We start from the raw sequence: 6,596 nt of genomic DNA, 5'->3' as shown, positions 1-6,596 counted from the left end.
TGAGAAAGGTGTGTGTGCAAACACTGTCACTCCCAGGGGAGGGACTTCCCTGAGGTGAGAGTGGCCACAGGGTGACAAGGATGGTGTTTCTGCCTGGTCAGTGGTTTAGGATGAGCCCTGGGGAGGAGCTGCCCAGAATAGCAAGGCATAACCATTTCCAGAGAAGATAATGAGGATTTGAACATAAATAAGAGTTTTAAAATATATTCTATGCCATTGCAAACACCTCGATGCCCACAGGTCCCTGGGTACCTGTGTTTTGTTATGATACTGAAGGTTAGATGGTCCAAACTACATCCTGGTCATTGAATTTACCCTTCTAATTTGCTCCCACCCCATCCTTACTCATGACCTACCCGAGAAGTTTCAAGCAGACAGCACCAAAGCACATCTTGTACTACCAGAGACACAGCTGGGCTGGTCCCTTCTCTGCAAAAACATGACATAAATACTGACACTGGTCACCATACATGCCAACAGGGTCAAACTTTGCTAATGAACCACTGCAAAATTCCAAATAAATAGACAAACCACAGCTGAACAGAGTATTTCAACCCTTCCCACCATGCACATATGACAATTATGCTTGCTGTTCTTCTCAGCAGAAAATTAAATAAGAAATGTTTTAGGTAATTGAAGATGTTTGCTTAATCTTAACTAGAAAAGAAGTTTATACTGCCAGGGCCTGGAGCTACAAAAAAACAGCCCACGAGCAGCCAGGGCAGTGTTCTCCTCAAGCAGGTACTCCAAGACAACAAATCGTTTAATTTTAACTTTTCAGGTAAATCCTGCTCAGGTGAGTGGAAGGCATCTGTGCAAGGCCACTTACTTGTACCCATCTCCCAGCTAGAGCCAGATCTGCCTTTTGGCTTTGCTCTTTGCAAAGCAGATTCTCAGCCCTGGCCTAATGAACCACCAATGACTCCTGGTGCAGATTCAGGGTTTTGTCAGTGCCGTGAGGCTCTCGAGGGGACATTCCTGGACAACACCACAGCCAAGGAGGATGCCACCTTCATGACATGGGCTTCTCTTGACCACGATCTCTGAGCCTCTTGGTCAGCCAGCCCAAGGGCTGAGCCACCTTTTGGGTTGCAATATGTTTAAAGTGATATAAGGCTTATTTTTAAGGGGAAGCTAAATATTTCATACAAGCTGAACATAAACCCCATATGAACAGTAAGGGAAACATTCCCTGGAGAATTTTATGAGCTCCTTCTCACCACAAATGGCAGCATTTTACAACACCATCTAAGTGAAACACATTCAACAGGTCACCTATGCAGTGTGATGACTCTGGGATCCATTTGCTGTGACAGAGCTGTGCCCTTCCAACCCCGTCAGCTGGATCATTTTTGAGGTGATTTTATAGAGTTTTTAGATGAAAAGAATGAAATCTGGGAGGACTGGCTTTAAAGCAATAATATACTTTTGTTATGCAATGTTATACCTCCATTAACCAATATTCAAAATAGTTGAATGCATAGGTAATGGCAACTATATATAGAAATGGCATTTTGTCTTTAAAGAAGTGAAATCCATTAAACTTTATGTGATGAGATGTTAAAGTAAGAATTGTTAAGAGAACCTTACTCCACATATGCATGTAAATGGCTTTATGGGGATATCCTGTTGGAGATGATGGGTTCCTTATGAGCAACAGCTCCTGAGCAAAAGGTTCCCTATCCTGTAAACACAAAAATGTGAAACACAGCTGGGAAGTTTGCCTACAGGCAAGGTTTCAGGTGAGTAAAAGGAGCAGCCAAAGTTTGAGGAAGAGAATTCAGGAATTCAGGAAGACCTATCAGTGCCTTTGTCCAGAAAGAGAAATGGAGAGGGGCGAAAAAAAAAAAAAAGAAAGAAAGACAGGGAAATAAAAAAAAAAAAAAAAAAAAGAAAGAAAGAAAAAAAGGGGGCAGGGGGAAGGAAAAAGAACATAATTTACTGCCTAACTTCTAAAAATGTGGTGTAATATTTCAGGCTGAACACGTATGTATACATATTATATATATAACATGGTGGTTATTAGAGACGCCAGAGACACCACAGTGCAAGGTTTTCCTTCTCTCTGTCTCTAAAACATTTTCCCAGGTTAAGTACAATTCCCATGGCCATCATAATGGCTCATCTGGCTCTCAGGCTGGATAGTGGTACTGTGCGTTGTGTTTGGCTGTGAATACCCGTGCACCCAATGATTTCCTTTTCCATGACATTTCTGAGAAACAAATACTGGACCTGATTCACGTCCAGCCACAAATATGAATCAAAACCCAATACAGAATTGGATACACGCTGGAAATTTGATAACTTGTGAATATGAATTTACTCCTGTAGTTGCTGAGCTGCTAGTGGAAATCTGGAGCATGCTTGGAATTACAATTTTTGCTGTCCAAAAACGTGCATAGCTTGTTCCCTGTAAGCGTGTTTCTGATGAAGTCAAAGACAGAAATCCCACTGAAAGAGCTGGGAAGGAAGGACTTTGTTTTAAAGACATACACTTTATGGAAGCTTTCCTACTTGCTGTCTTTTCAGTGTAAAATATGAGTCAGTCTAATCCCTTTCTTCTTCTGTGTATTAATAGAGACTTGAAAAACAGAAGTTATAATTTTTGTAAATTGGAATGTAGTGGCCTCTGTTTTCCAACACTTGCCAAAGCATATGGGGTCAAACCCAAACAGTCACCCACCCTGGCCAGTTACATGTCTTATTTAAACAATAAATTAGAGTCAAAGTTTCCAGTAATTAATTTCTCTACCAATTTACATATTTCATTCCTTTCTTTTTTTTTTTTTTCCTTTTGTGCTTTCATGTTTTGAAACTGTAATGCACTAACATCTATTTAAAGCAACCTCCCGTACCCGGTGATTGATGTTAGATACAACAATTACAATGCCAGTACCAGGGATAATTCTTTGCAGATGTTGTCAAATTACAGGTTAAATGAGGAAAAAAGTTCCTTTCTTCCGGCCACCCACTCTAGCTCCCTTGAAATAGGTGCACATACTGTATATCCTGTGCTGTAGGTGCAGTAATTCCCCGTCCATTCACTCATCTGGTTTAAATGACTTCCATTTGCCATTTCAAAGGATGACAGAACACTGTGTTCAGATTGTTTTGCAGGTACCAAAAACGCAGTAACTCTGCTTTGTGTTTTAGCTGGCAGAGAGAAGTGAGCTCGATCTGGCAAGGCTGTGCTGGTTTTCCCCTTAATATAAATAACATTTGCCATTGTGGAGAAAAAAAAAAAAAAGAGAGAGAATTGAGGGGGGGAGAACAAAAAGTGAGGTTAGATTATTTTAACCCTTCATAAACCTTTGCACTCTTTGAGATAAAACAGGATCCTTGTCTTCATGTTATAATCATAACAGTGTGTGTTTGGTGTTGACAGCAGAAAGATTGAGCATAGGTTCTGCAGTCTGGGGAGAGGTGATGAAACTTCTCCATTACCCATCCCTCGCAGCAGGAGCCAGGCACGGTGGCATTCCCTGAACACAGGAGAAGGAAGGGAATGAGCCGTGAACAGAATATGGAAAAAATCAAGAACAAGCTGAACAACTAGCTTTGTGTGAGGCTGGGATCGTGCTGTGCTCAGGAGGGAAGCAGAGTGTGCTGCTCCTGGGCTCAGCCAGGAAACCTGCAGCCCTGGCACAGCCCACAGCCACGCCCTGGGGTGGCACCTGGTGGGACAGCCATGGGCTGTGTGACACCAAGGTGAGCTTGGCCACCTGGCCCCAGTCCTAGGCACCTTCGTTCCCTGGTGTCTTGGGATGGCAGGGGCAGGTTTTGGTAGCAGGAGGGATACAGGGGTGGCTTCTGTGGGGAGTTCCTAGAAGTGGAAGCTGAAGCAGGTTTGCTGGAAAGACTTGGGACCCCACTTAGGGCCCATGGTGGGGCAGTTCCTGAAGAGCTGACCCCATGGAAGGGACACACATTGAGCAGTTCCTGAAGAGCTGACCCCATGGAAGGGACTCACACTGAGAAGTTCCTAAAGAACTGACCCTGTGGAAAGGACCAACACTGGAGCAACCTCTTCCTAAAGAGCTGACCCCATGGAAGGGACCCAGATTGGAGCAGTTCAGGCAGAACTCTAGCCCAAGGAAAGGACTTATTTTGGAGAAGTTCATGGAGGGCTGTCTCCTGTGGAGAGAACCCCAGGCTGGAGCAGTGGATGAGTGTGGAGATGAATCCCTGAGGAGGAAGGAGCAGCAGAAACATCTGAAGAACTGACCACAGCCCCCATTCCCTGTCCCCCTGTATCATTGGTGGAAAAGGGAGAGAAAACTGGGAGTGAAGTTAAGCCCAAGAAGTGGGAGGTGTGTGGGGGGAGGCATTTTTAGACTTAGTTTTTGTTTCTCATTATCCTACTCCAGTTTGGTTGGTGATAAATCGACTGATTTCCCCCAGATGAGCCTGATTTGCCCATGACAAAACAGGGAGAGATCTCTCCCTGTCCTTATCTTACCCCGTGAGCCTTCTGCTGTGTTTTCTCTACCCTGCCCAGCTGAGGAGGGCAGTGAGTGAGCAGGTTTGGTGGGCACTCAGCATCCCACCATGTCCAACCCACCACACCTAGGAAGTGCCTGAGTTCCCTGACTAATTGGATGAAAGGAGAGTCACTAAAAATCCCACAGAGCGCCAGTGCAGGATGGGCCAAAGCAGCTCCATGGCACAGCCCCACCCCTTTGTCTCCCAGCAGACTCTGGAGCTGTCTCTGCATTCCCAGTGCCAGGTTCTTGCAGGCGTGCCATGCCTGAGCCCTAAGGCTTTGAATGGGATTTCCATTTTAATTCTTTCCCCACATATGTTAGGCTACGATGGCTTGTGCACAGGAATGAATCCTGGCCCGCAGAAGGAAAACAAGAATAATTTACAAACAGAATCAGAGGACAGAAAAGCCAGGCTCTCACATTTCACACTTTTGGCCAGGGATGTAGCTTGTTGTGTGGCCTTTTCCTCACTCCATCTTCCTTCCACTGAGAACAACTGCCAGGTAGGACAGGCAGACAGACCCACAAGTACCTGTGGTATACAAATATTGCTGTGGCCAAAAAAGATCAGGGATGGATGGAAACACGCTGCCAGTTATTTGGGTGATGGTGAACCTCCCCACTGCCAATTTGTAATATCATCTGTTTCATAACCAAACCTCCTCAGAGGCCTCTGCACAACTGTGTGCGAGGTAACTGTTGCATGCTTTTCCCTAAATAATTATGTTCTCTAAATATTCACTAAATACTCCCTTTCTTTGCTTTAAATCACCACCCAGGATTCTTTCTCCTCCTGGCTATGCCAAAATGCATCCCGAGGTATCACCACCCCAGCCCACTTATTTTTAACCTTCTAAGTTTAATAATTTTCTGAAGTGAGCTGCCGGGTGGTTTGTGAGTTTTGAAGGCATGAGCATGTGATTTGTGTGCTGAGCCTCAGTGTCTTGGCTTTCCAGAGGAAAGCACAGCTTGCTGATGAAGTTTGTGGTTTTCCTGTTTGTTGTCTGAAAAAAGAAAAAAAAAAAATGCGTGTGGAGGTGGGGTGCCAATGGGCAGAGTGGTGTTAAAAAGGGAAAAAATTTAAAGACCTAAAGATTTCTTTCTAAAGAATTAAGATGCTCAAGCCCCATTTGCTTCAGGGGTTGAAGAGGTTGCAGTGTCCTAAATGGAGGAGAATCAGAGATGCTGCTCTTTGAAGCACAGTCTTATGGTTTAAACAGTATTTGACCCAAGTGCAATGGTCATGGATGCTGCAAATGTGGCTGCAGCTGCTAGAAACTGAAGGGTTTTGGTCTGCCCCAAAGTGAAGCCAAAGAGCCTTTGCATGTAAAAGAATGTTTAAAGCTCTCCAGCAGCTTCTGCCCAGCCAAACAGGCAGTTTCTGTAAAAGGATCAAGAGCTTCCTGCCAGCCTCCCTCCCTCTGTTTTCTTTTATTATACACTTTTGCCACATTAAGTGATTTTAAGACCAAAGGGCTTGCTTTCCTGGTAAAAGAGGGTGGACAGGATTGTGAAACAGGAGAGATCTCTAGTCTGTGACTTTCCGGGGTGTAGGATGTGCAAGGCTTGGTTAAGAATTTGGTAACGGGGTGGATATTCCCTCCTGTGAACAGACTCACCCAAACCGGTCATTTTTCACTGCACTCTTTAAAGAAAAAAGGTGATAATTAACATGTTTCTGATTTTATTCCTGATATAAATTAAACACAACAGATCAAAAACGCTACTGTGAGCACATTTAAAGAATCAGCAAACAGTAGTGGCATCAATATTTCATGGACAACTTGAAATTTTGCTCATACACTCTGACAACTTCCAAACCAGCTTCCTGCCACTGCTTTTGCCAGGGAGACTCACTAGCCCACAAAAAGAAAGAGTAAAATGGCCACAAGTCTATCAGCAAATAAAGACTCCTCAGCTGATAGAGGAAATAAATGCCTTTAATATTCATGTTGATGCTATATCCCAGCCTACAACCAGGTGGATTCCTGCACTCAGCTCTGTCTGTACATTCAGTTTTATATTTGCAGCTGTTTGTACAAAGGAGACAATTCCATAAAATTTTTGTTTGCTATTTCCTAGTGTTGAATTCCATTGCAATGATTTCAAAGA

This window comes from Lonchura striata, chromosome 7, assembly GCF_050655825.1.
Source record: "Lonchura striata isolate lonStrDom1 chromosome 7, ASM5065582v1, whole genome shotgun sequence".
Taxonomy (NCBI): Eukaryota; Metazoa; Chordata; class Aves; order Passeriformes; family Estrildidae; genus Lonchura; species Lonchura striata.
This window is presented reverse-complemented; position numbering follows the sequence as displayed.